At 35.1% G+C, this 18396-nt stretch overlaps 2 pseudogenes; both read left to right on the top strand.

Annotated features, from left to right (window-relative positions):
- The first annotated feature begins 1183 nt into the window (after window positions 1–1183).
- LOC105046886 (uncharacterized) lies at window positions 1184–2811 on the top strand (annotated as a pseudogene).
- A 2316-nt stretch (window positions 2812–5127) lies between these two features.
- On the top strand, window positions 5128–15318 carry LOC140858783 (uncharacterized; annotated as a pseudogene).
- The last annotated feature ends 3078 nt before the right edge of the window (window positions 15319–18396 follow it).

Raw genomic sequence — 18396 nt, 5'->3', positions numbered from 1 at the left:
TTATGATTTTCATATTCTGATCAACTAATAAAGTTTTTATATCTTTATTGTAGGATCTCGAAAGTTTCAGTGGTCATGGAGTCAATGATGATCATCTTCTTATGGATCATTGATAGTCAGATATCTCTATATTTTTTTTGGGATATTTTTTTTTCTTTCTTCTTCTTGGTCGTGGATTGTAATTCGTGAACATAATGAATAATTTAATCATGACTTTATTATATTATATAGAGTGCTTATTATGATTTTATGTTACTGTTTGAAATTGTTTATAAATTTTGGACAGATTCACAGGTTCATATATTGATTCTGATGTTATGTAGAGTGTTGATGTGACTATGTTGATAAAATTTGGGTCTCATATCCTTAATCTCTTCTGTCTTCTTTGCTTCCACTATTTCTATTCTTCAAGTATTTACTTGGAGTCATTTCAGGTAAAATTTTCTATGGTAGTATTACATTGGTTCAGCTTTGCTAATTTGGCCATCAGATGTCTAGTCTCTATTGGTTTGGTTATTAGCTTTATATAGCTTTATTATTTTGCACTGGAGTAGAGGTAAGAGTGGCACCAATAAATTTAAAACCGATCGTTTAAGATGGTTTCAAGCAAGGATTCAAGTTCAGTGGGACATCCCGCATGACATTAGAATGGGATACCATCTTACGTGTAAGGATAAGACGTCCCGCTAGCATCCAACATCCCAATCAGGATGTATTGGGGCATCCTCTATCATAAGTGTCAGGATAGAATGAGATGACGACGCATCCTGTTCCATAAAAAAATTAGAACAGTCCTGTCCATAGGATTTAAAATCTTGATTTCAAGATATCAAAGAAGAATAGGAAATTTCTTGGTCAGTAGTAGTTCTACGTTCCTTGATTTTGGGAATTTGATTGGTTTCAATTTTAGCTGGGTTTATTTAAGTCTTGGATGTTGTATCAAAGTTTGTGTTGGATCTAGATTAGAAATGGCCGCCGTGATTTTCACACTTAGAGGTAGAGGACTTATCAAGTTAATTTTTTTGTTTATTTATGGTGAATGCTTGGCAAGCATAGGTATTTTGCAAGGTTTTGCTTTCTCAAGTGGTATTTTCTTCATGTTATTATGATGGGAAAATATTTTTAATATGGTTTTTGCCTTTGCTTCTGCCATTGAGCTCAGTTCTTCTTTTCTTGATGCTAATTAGGCTGGTGTAGCCAAAGGCATTTCTCATCTCATGGAAGAGAGAAGTAGGATGCTTTCTTGTATTGCTGAGAGGAAATATCATGTCAAGGTTGTTTACTGTCTCCACACACTTGATGGCAAAGGTTTCTTATACTGTTGACGACCAGACATCAATTATTTTCTGTCAGAAAGGTTTACTATTAAAATAGGCCAACACCTAAGATATTTTTTGGAAGTATGGAACTGTGTCAGAAGTAGCCTTTCAGCACACACGACTAAGTTGGTGCGTGTTGCAGCAGTTTTGATATGCTTGAGGTGTACTGCATGAACAACTCCTATGCATCTGTAAATGGAGATTATGAACAGTGCAGCCTGGGAGGAATCTAAGGTGCTTCTTTCCCTTTTGCATGTCAGATGCAATTTCTCAAATATTTGAGACTAATGGCTTGCGTCTAATGTATTCCAACAATCTGCATGGCAGTCGACTATGATCTTACAGGGCAATTAGTATGGGCAGGTGCTGTGTTGTTGAACATCTACCTCTCAAACAATGCTGAAATACTTGATGGGCGTCCAGTGATTGAACTAGGATCTGGAGTTGGTAAGCTAATGATTACCCATGTCTTCTTTCTTTGAAGCTCCCGCTTAAAACCAAGAATGTCATTTTTGTCATTTTCCAGGTAATACTGGCATATTGTGCAATGAATTCTGCCAAGAGGTTGTATTAACTTGATCACAATAAAGAATTTCTTGAGGCAAGGTCTAAGCACCATCTGACCAATTTCTTACTGTTATTTTGTGATACTTGATATCTATTTTCAGAGTTCATATAAGATGGTGAAACACAATGAGGAAAACTATGCTTGAATTTAGATGATAAGTCTCTACTGCAAAAGTGGACTCTCTTGATCTTTTAATTTGCTATAATGGAACCATTCAGTAAATGATGTATTTATGAAAGTTCAAATAATTAGTGAATAACTAGTCAAAGTGGAGTAAATATAGATTACTAACATTTCAGAAAATCTTCTGTGTTGCACACGTTTCCAGGAATCACAGTTTATGACCGGTGACATCATGTTTGCGTGTTCTTCATTACACCCTTTCCTAAAGTTCTTCTTGTGATTTTTATATTCTGATTGCTGATAACCAGCCATATTCAGATCATGAAGAAAAACATATAACCCCATTTATCTTCAGAACCAAGTTCTCCTGGTAAGAGGTTTCAAGCTTAAAATGCTGCATATTTTGTTGCTCATCGATACAAATTTTGAACCGGTTTAAGAAAATTGCCATCTTATAACCGGACATGGTGATTGTTCCCTATACTTGTTGTCTTGTAGCTTTGACAGCTGAGAAACTGGAGTGGGGAAATAGTGTTGAAATCAGCGGAATCTTACAAAAGCATCCAGGAGCATTTGATCTAGTTCTTGGAGCTCATATTTATATCCTACTTTTTTTTTTTTCATTTCCCCCCTTTATTTTCATAAATTATATCCTAGTTTTATGTATTTGGGTATAAATTACTCAATTATCTTGGGATTATTTTTTTTCTGGAATAGGATATTGGTAATGAAAAAGAGATTTGCCGGCGCTTGAAAGCATCGGTAAATGCATATATTAAGGATGCTTTAAAGCATCGGTAAATGTTTCAACTTACCAATGCTTTGCTAATGCGTCGATAAGATTAATTTTCACTCTTAATTTATCGATGATTTTTCAATGCTTGTGTGATTTTTTGCGGCACTTATTAGCTTCGGTAATGGCTATTTTTAGCATCGGTAATAATACTCTAATGTCATGTAGTAAAAGATGATTGTGTTAAGTTGGGCTAAGTAGGTGAATATTGGAATTTATCTGATTGAGCCCATCTGGGTGTGCACCCACACTCACACAGCCATATTTGTTTTTAGGTGTTTTAATTTGGTCCACCCTCTGATTAAAGATAAGCCTTTGATAAAGTAATAAGTATATATTTTTGATGGTTGTGATAAAGTTAAACTTTATATAATTGTTGTGGATAATGTCTATCTCAGTCTTTGTAATTGATTTAGATACTGCTTTTAGTAGATAAGACATATTATAAAAGAATACCTCCTATGGATTTGATCCCCAGCTCATCTAAGAAAACTTGTGAGGTCCTTTCAATTGAGAATACTCGGAGTTAGGCTTAAAAAACTAAGGTGTTGCTCGTGGACAGGGAGAAGTATATCTAGGTAGTTTTCCTTTAATAGCAGGTTGACTAGATCTTCTTCTTAAGATTGCAGATAGGCTGGCACCAAAGATCACGAACGATATCGATGGCTTCTTCTTCGTGTCAGATCTATTGTCTTATAAAACCTAATACAAATACATTACAAGATTGGAAAGTAAAGAGTGGAGGAGGATAAAAAAATTCACTATATTTTTTTCTTTGCAAGAAAACTTAGACAAAGCTTTGAATATATCACTCCTTGGGCCATGACCATTTTGGGGTCTCTCTCTCTCTCTCTCTCTCTCTCTCTCTCTCTTTTGGTGGGGGTTGGGGGCCGCGCGGCGTAAGGTGGTGGAAGGAGAGGAAAGGTGTCTCCCACTTTAAAATAATTGTAATGTATTAAACTTGAGTTATTTATACAATACCATCAGTATCTGCAAACCAGTTTGCAAAACGTCCTACAAATTTATTGTGAACATCTGCAAGAATTTAAGGAACCAAGAGAATTTTTGGGATTGTTTAAAGGTGGTACTTGAGTAACTAGCAGACTTATAGACATTTTACGATATGCATTATTTTGAAATGGCATATTATAAAACACAGGTTCATGGTTAACCCAATTCTCCTTATTCTGCTTGTTCTTCTCTAGTAATTAATCCTCACGCCACATAGACAACTTTGGCTGGCGATTCTCGGAAACAAAGCCTCACCACTTTAGCCCTTCAATCATATTCACCTGCCGTATTAAAAAAGGAAAAAAAGATTTTTTTCCCCACCCCCTCTTCATAGTATTCTTTTTCACGCATCCAGAGAAAATCTTTTTTTTTTAGAATTATAATATGGAAAATTGTTCCAACATGCGAAGATATTTTTTTCGTAGCTCATTTCATGTGCTATGAGAATGCATGTTTGAACAAATATTGTAACTGGTTGTCTATGACCTAATTGAGTTTCATTTATCAAGACTAGTATTTTGCAAATATTATGGACATGCATATTAAAATGGAAAGGAAAAAGATTCTGGCAGTTCGGCGTGGGGAAGAGATATACGACGTTCAAAGGATTTTTTTGTTTGAGAGAAAAAGATATCATAGTTATGGGATTTTTGTTTGAGGAATGACAAAGTTGGCATTTTGGCCCTAATAAACCATGGCTTGCCATGTTTGGCACTAAAAAAATAGGATTTATATCCATTGTGGGAAAATTATTGGGTAAACATAGCAGTAGGGCTAGAAATGGGTTGGACTAGGATGGGCCACACCCCTACCTAAGCCCGGCTCGAAGAGCTTGCTGTGTTTGGCACTAAAAATAGAATTTATACCCATTGTGGGAAAATTATTGGGTAAACATAGTAGTAGGACTGGAAATGAATTAGATTGGGTCGGGCCACACCCCTACCTGAGCCTGGTCCGAAATTTTTTTTGGACTTCGGGCCGGACTTATACCCAAAAATATTTTAAAATTCAAGGCCCAAGCCTGAGCTCAGGCCCGACCCAAACCCAATCATGCCGGCCCAAGCCCAAGACTCGGCTCAAAACCAAGGTCCCATGACTCCTGTCTCGCTCTCGGCTCTCCCAGTCCTCCACCCAACTCCCAAATCCCATCTCCTCCCCTTTCTCCCTTCACGCACTCTTGTCCTCCTTCCCCATCGGGTCTATCATGAGTATCAGCCCGACGCTATTATTGTTGGTGCCGACCTCCCCACTGCAAGCTACCTCGCTGCCTCCTCAGTCCCTTCCACCTCTCGAGGCCTTTGATTCCATTGATCATGGCTTCCAGATCTTCCTCACCACTGATTCGGAGGCGACCGTCATCGCAATGGGGGAAGTTGTTGCTGCTGCGGGTATTAAGCAAGTGGCGAACATGGGTCTTCCTCTTCCTCCTCATTTATGCCCTCCTCCCCTCCTCCTGGAACCTCCTCCTCTTCATCTACTCTTGGTACAACTTTGTCGGTGCCTCCATCCCTCTCCTATGTTGGGTTTCGATTACGTAGTGGAATATAAATTTTAAAAAATTTTAACATGAATATTGAAAGCTTTAACAATTAAAACTATCGAACCGGATCTCAAATCCTAGAATCACCTTGTAGATATCGAACAAAAAAAATCCAAGGATGCAATGAGTTAGAAACTTATACTTTCTAAAATGAATAATATGGTAAGAATATGATCTCCATGAAACTTCAAAGTAGAAGTCCTCCAACGATGATCCACACGGAAGATGATCAAGGTCCTTCCCAATCGGTGCAGCACGTGACTTTTCTTCACAAGAACACTGTCGGCTTTTTTCTCGAAAAATGATCGCATCAACACTCTTTTGCCTTCGATTCCTCCACTAAGACTATGCCAAGAGAATTCTCTCTAAAAATCTCACAACTTAAGATTTGATTTTATACTCCAACACATGAAAAAATCAAACCCTAGGACAAGCACACCACGCTTGCCTTTTTTCTCACCTCTCTTCTTTCTATCTTTTCCACTCAATTCTCTTGCCTTTTTTTTTTATTTTTTTTTGGCTTTTTCCTCTCTTATCATATGCTTAAGCCTCAGATTTTTCAGCCCTTATGCTATAAGGGATGCCCCATTTAAATAGGTAATGAAGAGATGGCAAGGAGTCCTAAGGGGCGCCAACACTTAGCGCTCCACTTGATCATGTGGAGAAATAAATTCTCCGATGAATTAAGTGGCATAGAAGAGCCTTTACACAAAAGGACTCTTCCTCTTCTATGCTCCATAATTTTCATATTAAATTTTGGTATGTGATAATTAACGTAACTGATGAAAAATGAAGAGATGTCAAGAGCCTTAAAGAAGGACTCTCCATCTTCCTTAATGCATAAAAGGGATGGGCGGCATTTATTTTTGGCATGGACACTAGGTGGCATGGAGGAGTCCTTCCACACTTGAAACACTTCCAAGTTAGGTAGGAAACCAAATAAATTAGACCTAATCTAATCAGGTCAAAGGCAACAGGTTTGGTTTAGCTCAAACACTTTGAACTTAACCTAATTGGGAATTTGGGTTAACACAATGTGCTAGCATATCAAATTAACCCTTAAGTTTATAATAAATCCTAATTAAATCATACCAAGATCAAATCTCAAAGGTGTGACCCATTGGATTTCAAATCTAACCAACAGTGGACTTAGGCTCTTGACCAAATCCTAATTCGATTAGACTAGGTCAGACCAAGTGACCCAATTAACTAGGACTCTTCTTAATTAATTTTAAATTAATTTTTTTTAATTTTTATAAGTTCATAAGTCAAGATTGATATCTAGCAACATATCATGACTATCTGAAAGAGATAGAATTTGATAAAAATTATCAAAATATCTTTTAATGGCAAGTTACCGTACAATTCAATCCTTCAGTCAAATAATACCCCAGATAACTATGGGCATGAAATCATGTCAAGCCTAATTGTTTATTTAAATATATCTCGATCAGAACATGATGATTCAATTGATGATATATTAGAAATCTCTTTCTAATAATCATCCTGCTTTGGTCAAAGACTTTAAAATATCAACCTATGACATCACATAGAATATTCGCTCCCCTTATTAATAGTGATCGATCCTTTATTGATCACTCACAACCTTCATACATACTTTACCATATCCAGAACATCCCATACAAGGATCAAAAAATTAAGTTAGAAAATGAATCAAAATATGGATTCATGTACACAAGGTACCATGGTGATCTCAGATCAAAGGATCACTTGCACAACTCCCACTAGAGAATAATCAGCTGATATTAATAAGACTCCGTCAGATATTCTCTCATAGGTCAATTCAGTGAATTCATTCTCTAATGAGCACCCACATCTTTTATTAGTGTCATCACATAGGTGGTTGTGAGATCAACCACCCTCACCACTGAGCATACATAGGATGTGCCAATCTTATCAGTATCATTGATCTCTGACTCAATGAATCAATGACTAAAAATATTTTAGATCAGAGCTATCAAAAATTTAGGTCTCACTGGCATGATCTCATCGCGGTTCTAAAATTATTATCCAGACCTATAAATTCATTATAATCTTAAAACAATAATAAGATACAATATATAATGAATCAAAAATATTTATTTTATTAATTAACAATGTCAAGTACATGAGTTTGCAAGATAAAATACAGAAAAATATTCTATCGCATCCCATATGCAATTAGTTTGTATGACATAATTCTTTCAATTTTTTACTTGCACCAAAATCAATCATCCCTATATTTGATGCCCATACTATCTAGGTGGTGGTCAAACTGCTGCAATGATAAAACCTTAGTGAATGGATCTGCTATATTGTTCTTGATGTCAACTTGCTCTATGATCATATCGCATCTTTCGACTATCTTCCAAATGAGATGGAACCGCCTTAGGATGTGCTTGGACTTATGATGAGATCTTGATTTTTGGCTTGAACAACTGTCCCAATATTGTCACAATAAAGAGGCATTGATTGTTCAATTCTCGAAACCACATCCAATTTTGAGATGAACTTCTTCATCTAGATGGCTTCCTTAGCAGCCTCGCTAGCAGCAATGTACTTAGCCTTAGTGATCGAGTCAGCAATAGTTTGCTATTTGGAACTCTTCCAACTTACTGCTCCATCATATGGAGTGAACACATACTTAGATATGATTTATTATCATCCGATCAGATTGAAAATTAAAATTAGTATAACTTCCAGTTTCAAATCAGATCCTCCATATATAAGAAAAACATCTTTAGTCCTTCATAAGTACTTGAATATATTTTTCTCATCTGTCCAATAATCATCTCCTGGATCTGTCTGAAATCTGCTTACAATGCCCAAGACATAAGCCACATCAGGCCTGATATACAGCATAGCATATTTAATCGATCCTACAGCCAAAGCATAAGGAATAGAACTCATTCTATTTTTCTCTTCAGGTGTCTTAGGAGATATCTTCTTAGAGAGTTGTATGCCATGACTCATGGGCAAGTAATCTCTTTTACTTCTCTCCATGTTGAACCTCTTCAACACAAGATCTATACACCTAGACTGGGATAAGCCAAGCATCCTTTCTGATCTATCCCTATAGATCTTTATACCAAATATGTAGGATGCTTCATCCAAGTCTTTCATGAAAAACTTTTATGATAGCCATATTTTGACCGATTGCAATATAGGGATGTCATTCTCAATGAGTAGTATGTTATCCATATACAAAATCAAAAAAAACAGCACTCTCACTAGTCTTCTTGTATACACAAGGTTCATCTATATTTTTGATAAAATCAAATGATTTGACTGTCTCATCAAAATGATATTCCAACTCTTCAATGCTTGTTTTAATCCATAAATAGATTTATTTAGCTTACATACTTGATTTGCTCTTCCATTAAAGATAAATCCCTCTGGCCGAGTCATATAGACTTTCTCCTCAAAGTTTTCATTGAGCAAGGCAGTTTTGACATCCATCTGCCAGATCTCATGGTCATGGTATGCAGTAATAGAAAGCATGATCTGAATAGACTTGAGCATGGCTATGGATGAAAAATTTTTTCATAATCAACGTTTTATTTTTGTCTGAAATCTTTTACCACCAGCCTTGCCTTATAGGTCTCTACCTGGCCATCTACTCCAATCTTCTTTTTGAAGACCCATTTGCAGCCTATCAAGGTCATACCCTCAGGTGCATCAACCAAAGTTCAAACTTGATTGTATACATGGAGTCCATTTTGAATTTCATAACTTTAAGCCATTTGTCAGAGTCACTACTCATGACAGCTTTCGAATAAGTCGTGGGATCATCATTCTCAATGATGTGGGATGTGTTGTCATTCTCAATGATAAAACATACCTGAGTGGTATATTATGCACTCTACTTGACGTTCGGAGCGGAACTGTGTGTAGTGGCTGTGCCTCAATAATGGGCACTTCTGATTGAGTGTTAGCTTGTGAATTCTCCATATGCTGATTCTGGATAGACTGTAGGTCTAGAATTTTCTCAAATTCAACTGTCCTCCCATTACCCCCTTCTTGGATGAACTCTTTTTCCAAAAAAATGACATGCCTACCAACAAACACTTTTTGTTGAGTAGAGTGATAGAAGTAGTATCCTATACTCTTCTTAGGATAACCTACAAATCTGTATTTATCTGATCTAATACTAAGCTTATGTTCATCAACATTTTTCACACAAGTAGAGCAATCCCAAATCTTAAGATGTTTAAGACTGGGCCTCTCTTTTTTTATATCTCATATGGAGTGATAGAGACAGACTTTGACGATACTTTGCTCAAAATATATACTACGGTTTCAAGAGCAAATCCTTAAAAGAAGATTGAAAGATCCATGAAACATATCATGGACCGCACCATATCTAATAAAGTGTAATTCTTTCTTTCCATAATATCATTTAATTGTGAAGTATAAGGAGGTGTCTATTGAGAGAGAATATCATTTTATTTTAAATGATCGAGAAACTTACAAGTTAAGTATTCTCTTCCTCGATCAGATCTAAGAGCTTTCATATTTTTGTCAGTTTATTTTTTAACCATTCTTTGATACTCTTTAAACTTGTCAAAAGCTTTGAATTTATATTTCATTAAATACACATATCCAAATCTTGACTTATTATCAGTGAATGTGATGAAGTAGGAGTATCTTTCTCTGGCTTGAGTTGACATTGGATCATAAACATCAGTATATATCAGGTCCAAAATATTACTCATCCTTTCTCCATGTCTAGTAAATGGAGTCTTGGTCATCTTATCTATGAGACAAGATTCACAAGTACTATATGATTCAAAATCATAAGGATCAAAGAATTTATCTTTGTATAACTTGTTAATTCTTGACTCATTTATATGATTAAGTCGGCAGTGCCAAAGGTATGTGACATTCATATCTTCTCTTTTTTTTTTCTTCATATTATCAATATGAAGTATATTACATTAAGTGATAAGAATAAAAGATCATTATCAATGTAAGCATTTTCATAAAATTTATTAAAAAAAGAAACAAAAAACCATTGTTCTTAGCTTTTATTTTAAAACTTTATTCTAATAACAATGGTACAGGAATAATATTTTTAATAATTTTTGAAATATAATAATAAGTCTTCAGTTTAAAATTTTATCCAAAGGCAACTTCAACACCTTGGTTCTTATGGTTTGGTCTGGATGGACTCTCCACTAGCATCGAATAGCACAAAATCACCTTCATTCAAACTCCTAATTTTCTACAGACTATGCAATGATTTGTAAAGGTGTGAGCCACAGGTACTATCTAATACCCAAGAATCTAAAGTTGAAGTACTTAATGATAAGTTTGTTTGTATCATCTATAAACCTTTAGCAATGTTTGCTTTCTTATGCTTCAAAATTATAAGGTATTCCTTATAATTTCTCTTCCAACGTTCATCCTTGCCATAATGATAGCAAGTACCCTTAGTGGAGACCTTCTTCACCTTTTTTTTCAAGATGCTAGCCTTAGGGTTCATCTTTTTTTTAGAACCCTTCTTGCCTTTCTTCTTAAAGATCTTGTCTACAAGAAGAACTACAGCTTTTCACCTTTGAAATGGCTCTTTACTATTTTGAACATATTCATCAGTTCAGATAGGATAATATTCAGTTTATTCATACGGTAGTTAATAACAAATTATGAGAAAGAATCGGAAAGTGATTGCAATATCAAATCCTGACTAAGCACACCATCCATGGCAAAATCCAATTATCCTAGATAAGTGATTAGATCAATCATCTTAAGGATGTGAGTTTGCACAGACATGCCTTCACTCATCCTGACATGGAACAACTGCTTAGATATCTCATATCTAGCAGTTCTGCTTTTTCTCCATATAACTTCTTTAGATTATAGAGTATAAAAGGAATATCCATGCCTTCATACTATCTTTGAAGCTCATTGATCATGAAGACAAGCATGATACATTTGACAGACACTATCATCCTTCCACATTTTATATGTGGCCCTTTCCTCCTATGATACATCTTCTCTGATCGTATCGAGTGTAGGGGTATCCAATATATAGGAGACTTTCTCTTGTGTGAGAACAATTCTCAAATTTTTCAATCAGTCCACATAATTTAATCTGACCAATTTGTTTGCATCTAGTATGCCTTGAAGTGATAGTGAGAATATCATTTATGCAGTTGATCTACAATAACAAAAATACTATATAAGCAGACAACTCATGATGACATATACAACTAAATTAGGACTTTTATCTAATTGTGTCTTCCACTATTTTAATGAATTTTATAGCCTTTAAATATAAAAAAATGAGAAACATCATTATATTTTAAGTAAGGTTAAGATCTCTATTCCTTACAAACACCTTGTAGATAACACAACAAATATTCATGAGTTTAATAGTAGGTAACTCTTTATCGATTGTACTTCATACAATTCTCAATATTTTTTTCTTATCTCTAGATTATTTATAGTCTTATGGATAGCACAATAAACTATAGTATTCTAGTTAAGTTATTCTTCATTCTCATATGATCATACTCAAACAATGATATCCTTGTAGATAGCACAACAAGACAATACTATTGAAATATGCCATAAATATCAGTATACACTTGTCAATATTATATTAATTTCTATAGTAAGTCATGTAGACAGCATAACAAGCTCACTAAGATCTTAACATACTCTATTGACTAAGCATGAAAGAAGGCTTTTGTAGTATCTATGTTACTAATCAATCTAAGTACAAAACTCAAATAGACCAAATTGATCAAGTAAGTAGGTGGGAGGCTCCCCATAGCTTTCCTTAGACATCAACAAAGTGGCTAGGCCAGCATACGAACCTAATTAGAAAATCACCTTTAACACTTATCTAGACACTAATTGATCAAATGAATTCGACATTTGATTTGTAAGTGAATCTCGATATTACAACTTAATTTAATTTTTATAGAGGATCTTAGACTGGTCTCAGCACATCCTAACTTCTACATAATATGTAACATACATATTACATTTCAAGCTATACAACATGCTTTTTCAAGTTATAATATCATTCATATTATCATGCCAAAAAATAATTACAATAATCACAAATGGATGTACTAATGATTTTTGACTTAACATATAACAAGTTCAGTCAACTAACAAAACTCTAATCGAATTAGGCATGTAAATATAAAATATCCTAAATCAAAATGATTTAAGCATCAAACAACCATGAACCATTAAATTTCACATTATTGCAAATTTCAAATTTGATAATTAAAATTTAAATTTATGATTCAAATAAAGTCAAAAATAATTTTTGATTTTAAGATCGATGCTCAAAATCGATATAGTATATTGGCAAAATATGAATCAGATCAAATCTATACTACAACTTATGCACTTGTTTGATCGAATCTAACAAGGGTGATTCTGATACCACTATTAGATTCTAGTCACATGGTGGAATATAAATTTTAAAAAATTTTAACATAAATATCAAAAACTTTAACAATTAAAATTATCGAACTAAAACTCAAATCCTAGAATCACCTTGTAGATATCGAACAAAATAAAATCCAAGCATGCAAAGAGTTAGAAACTTATATTTTCTAAAATGAGTAATGTGGTAAGAATATGATCTCCACATAATTTTAAAGTAGAAATCCTCCAACAACGATCCACATGGAAGATGATTAAGGTCCTTCCCAACCGATGCAGCATCGCAGCCTTTTCTTCATAAGAACACTATCGGCTTCCTTCTCAAAGAACGATTGCACCAACACTCTTTTGCCTTCGATGACTCCACTAGGACCACACCAAGAGAATTCTCTCCAAAAATCTCACAACCTAGAATTTGATTTTATACTCCAACACATGAAAAAATCAAATCCTAGAACAAGCAAACCAGATTTGCCTTTTTTCTCACCTCTCTTCTTTCTATCTTTTTCACTCAATTCTCTTGCCTTTTTCTTTGATTTTTTTTTTTGGTTTTTTTCTCTCTTATCATATGCCTAAGCCCTATATTTTGCAGCCCTTATCTCATAAGGGATGTCCCATTTAAATAGGTAATGAAGAGGTAGCAACGAGTCCCAAGGGGCACCAACTCTTGGCGCTCCACTTGCTCACACGAAGAAATAAATTTTTTGATGAATTAAATAGCATAAAAGAGCCTTCACACAGAAGTACTCTTCCTCTTCTAAGCCCCATAATTTTCATACTAAATTCTGGCATGTGATAATTAAGGTAACTGGTGAAGAATGAAGAGATGTCAAGAGCCTTAAAGAAGAAGGACTCTCCTCTTCCTTAACACATGAAAGGAATGAGCGGCATTTATTTTTGGTGTGGACATCAGGTGGCATGGAGGATCCTTTCACACTTGAAACACTTCCAAGTTAGGTAGGAAACCAAATAAATTAGGCCTAATCTAATCAGGTCAAAGGCAACAGGTTTGGTTTAACTCAAACACTTTGAACTTAACCTAATTGGAAACTTAGATTAACACAATATACTAACACATCCAATTAACCCTTATAATTTATAATAAATTTTAATTAAATTATACCAAGATCAAATCTCAAAGTGCATAACTCATTGGATTCCAAATCTGGCCAGTAGTGGACTCAAGCTCTTAATCAAACCCTAATCTGATTAGACTAGGTCAGACCAAGTATCTCAATTAACTAAAACTTTCTTAATTAATTTTTAAATTAATTTTTTTTTATTTTTATGAGTCCACAAGTTAAGATTAACATCTAGCAACGTGTCATGACTATCCGAAAGAGATAAAATTTGATAGAAATTATCAAAATATCTTTCAGTAGTAAGTTATCATGTAATTCAATCATTCAGTCAAACAATATCTCAGATGAGCTATGGACATAAAATCATGTCAAATCTAATTGCTTATCTAAATATATCTCAATCACAAGATGATGATTCAATTGATGATACATTAGAAATTCTTTTCTAATAATCATTCTGCTTTGGCAAAAGACTTCCAAAATCATCAACCTATGAGATCACATAAGATGTTCGCTCCCCTTATTAGGTGTGATCGATCCCTTATTGACCACTCACAACCTTCATACATACTTTATCATATCCAAAATACCTCACACAAGGATCAAAAATCAAGTTAGGAAGTGAATCAAAATATAGATTCATTTACATAAGGTGCCATAGTGATCTCAAGTCAAAGATCACTTACACAACTTTCACTAGAGAACAATCAGCTGATATATAAATAAAACTCCATCAGATTTCTCTCATAGGTCAATTCAGTGAACTCATGCTCTAATGAGCATCCATATTCTTGTATTAGTGTCACCACATAGATGATTGTGAGATCAACCATCTTTACTACTGAGCATACATAGGGTGTACCAGTCTTATCAGTATCATTGATCCCCGACTCAATGAACCAATGACTAAAAATATTTTAAATCAGTGCTATCAAGAATTTAGATCTCACTGATGTGATCTTATCACAGCCCTAAAACTATTACCAGACCTATGGAGTTCATTATAATCTTAAAACAATAATAAGATGCAGCATGTAATGAATCAAAAATTTTTATTTTATTAATTAATATTATCAAGTACATGAGTTTGAAAGATAAAATATAAAAAAATATTCCATCACATCCTATATGTGATGGGCTTGTAGGGCATAATTCTTTCATCATGTCGTCGCTGGTTGGCCCACCTTCTATGCCTCTATGCTCTATGGTAGGGTCTTCAGCTTGCTATCCATGGGGGCAGCACTTGTGATGGTGGTGCTGGCCATGTTAATCACCTAGAGCACGATCCTCATGCTGCTTGCCTTCATCGATAAGCCTCAACGGGCACTAGTAGCTGATGGCCACCGGATCATTGCCGACATCATCGATTTCATGCTCAAGATCCTCCTTCGAGAGGGAAATGTTGTCGCCGCCATCAATGCCATCCTTAGCTTCCTTGCATCCTCCGACGAAGACAAGGTGGAGGTGAGGACTAGTTCATTGGCACTAAACCTAGGCGAGTTCGGACATGATTAAAGATAAGCCCAAGTCTAGCCTGAAAGATAAACATATCCTATATTTAGACTTAAGTCTGGCCTGAATCATTGTAGACCTAGCTAGTCCGAAGCCCGATCTAAAGTCAACCTGGCCCAATGGACCTCGGGCTAGCCTAGGCCCAATTCTAGCCTTATATAGCAGCATTCCTTTTTGTTTTCTTTTGACAGTAAGAAAAGGATATTCTTTTCTACAAAACCACATATATTTAGAATGTGGGTCCCATACATTTTAGATTTATTTTTGAAGTCTTTTTTTGTCTATCCAATTCTAGAAGTTCTCTTTGTATAATGGTAGATTAGGGCTTCAGACATACAATACATGTACCTTGGAACTAGATAAAATAATGTACTTTGGACATAGAGGAAGTTAAGAGTGGAGTCTTATGCCCTGTTACAAGTGTATTAAACATTTGCTTAAGATTGGGTGGCAGCTTTTATTGCTGAGCACTCCGATGATTGGTAGTGGAGGTAGGATGATGACTAACTACTGACTTTATGAAATTTTATGTATCTTGATCTTTTGAGCTGCTCTCCCACCAGATTGGTGTGATCGTCCATTTGTATAAAAAAAAAATTTGCTTAAATTTTTAAAATGAAATCTTGGATATCAATGCTGATGCCGTAGTTTCAAATTTAGTCAATTGGATCTAATCGTTAAATAGCAGTCCAATAAACAAGAGGGATCTAAATTTTCCTATATGTTGCTCCTGATCTCTCCGTCTGAGGTTAGCTGCCAAGGTGGAGATGGCCGAGAAAGAAACTATTGCTTGAGCTCCGTCCGAATACTTGTAAAGAAGTCCTCATCGGGGTGTTCTTCAGTGAAGACCCTCTGACGCTCAAGTTAGGAGATGAAAAATAATGAAGGAGAGAGTAGAGAGTCGAAAGCTTACTTTAAGAATCCTAGAGCCCCTTTATTTATAAGAAAGGAGTTGGAGTCATATCCATCTCAGAATCTATAGAGCTTTTCAGATTTATCGTATAGATTGATTCGTGTTGTAGATATATACCTCAACCTCGACTGGGACATCATCGATATTGACCAAGTTATGGGATAAGGATGACTCGACATGGTCATAGATGTGTTGGGAAATATGTCCCAAAAGTCAATCGATAACCTATTGACGGTTGAGCAACTTTGTATTGTAATTGATTTGTTAATAAATAAAATATATTTTTAATATTTTTATCATAAGTTTTCATCTTCTAATGAACTCTGTTGTTGTGATAAAGTCCTTAGGACTATTTAGGTTCGATAAAGAGAGGATTTATCAATTAGTCCTTAAAACTGTTCACAACCAAATGATAGGCTGTTAATAAGGATGACAGCTTCTATCGAGCATAGGTCGCTGTAGGCCATATGGGTTGGTTATCCTCTTAACCAAGAAGTGTGGAGACACTGGTATGACACACAGATGAGATGTAAGGGTACATCATCATTGAACGTGACCAACTCCAGAGTATTCTGCTATCAAGAATGTCTCCGATGGGATATAGGTATAAGTATCCCTTAGACCTGAGATCGCCTCAGTGACTTGCAAGTAACTCACTGTGCTTTGGTACTGGACTAACTGAATTTCTAATTAGTGACGAAAGGCTTTTGGGCACAGTCAAGTACTTACAAAGTTGGAGTGTGATCAAGATGGGATTGACCACTCCAAGAGTTGGAGAAGAATGAGTCGCTATATTTCAATTTAGCAAAATCTTGGCCAAGATAATCCATCAGATAGATTTAATATTTTGAAATATAATGTGAATAACCTGATCAGAGTTGACAGTTAAACTCTGAGGTATCCTATGAGCATTTTAGTCAAAGAGATAAATTATATGAAAACTATATCTGCATAGGTTCTAAGATATTGTTCTACACATTCGACCTATCCGACCATCGAGTACCATTGCTAGATGGTCACTTCGATTGGTACAAGAATTTATTCCTATGCTACCGATTTAGGTTCGAACCTATGAGATCACACATATTAGAGTTTATGATTTGATCGGATGGTTGATCAACGATTAAGAATCATTCTAGGGTTAAACGATCAATACGATTGATATTTAACCTAGTGCAAGTGTTGCAGGAGGATCGATTAGCAATTCGATTGTTAATTGGCTTAATTTGATTAAGCCAATGGGCTGAGATTAAGTCTAATTGAATATGATTTAATTATATTTAGTTTGGGCTTGATTGGATCAAGTTCAATTGGTTTATTGGATAAGCCAAGTGCAAGAAAAAACTAATCCTAGTTCAATTAGGACTTGGGTTAACCTAATTTCTAATTCGATTAAAAAATTAAATCTAATTTAAATCTAATTTAATCTGATTAAATTAAATTTTTAATTAGATTAAGATCTATTTTAATTAGGTTGACTTGATTTTGGTTTGATTTGGTTTGAGAAATCAAATTTGAACAAGTCATAGATTGAACCCTAGTAAGACTAGGATTCCACCTTGCACCACCTTAGCCACCCACGCCCACTCTCTCTTATTTTGTGTGACAAAACCTTCTCTCCCAGGTCTTCATGCATGCTCAAAGCTTTTCACTCTTTCTCTCTTACATGAAATGTGGTTGTGGACCAATCAAAGTAGGAATTAGTTTGGATTTCAAATTCTATGAGATAGAATTTTAGGAAACCAAAACTCTTTCCTTATGGAACTGATTTTATCCAAATTTTTTTTGAAATTTTTATGACTTTTATGGCACATATTGTGTGTCCTTTGGTGGTAGTCCATGGCAGAAAAAGAAGGAGGGGGCGCCCAAGAGTTGGGCACCACTTGTCTTGCCCTGTTTGGATTTTCTTGACTAGGTATTTGACCTAGACAAAGATTCTTCATATCTCATTATTTAAGATGAATTTCTTCTTAAAATTTTTTATGAATTATAGAGCATTGAGAGATGTATGAAAATTAGGGAGAAAGGGTGTTGGAGCGTTGAGATATAATAGATACAAGACTAAGTGTCTGGGTTAGAGCAAAAGAAGAAGAAGAGGGTCTTCTTCTAGGGTTGCTATGTTCACCTC

Source organism: Elaeis guineensis, chromosome 6, assembly GCF_000442705.2.
Source record: "Elaeis guineensis isolate ETL-2024a chromosome 6, EG11, whole genome shotgun sequence".
NCBI lineage: Eukaryota > Viridiplantae > Streptophyta > Magnoliopsida > Arecales > Arecaceae > Elaeis > Elaeis guineensis.
Note: the sequence above shows the minus strand (reverse complement) of the source record. Positions and strands in the feature narration are given on the sequence as shown.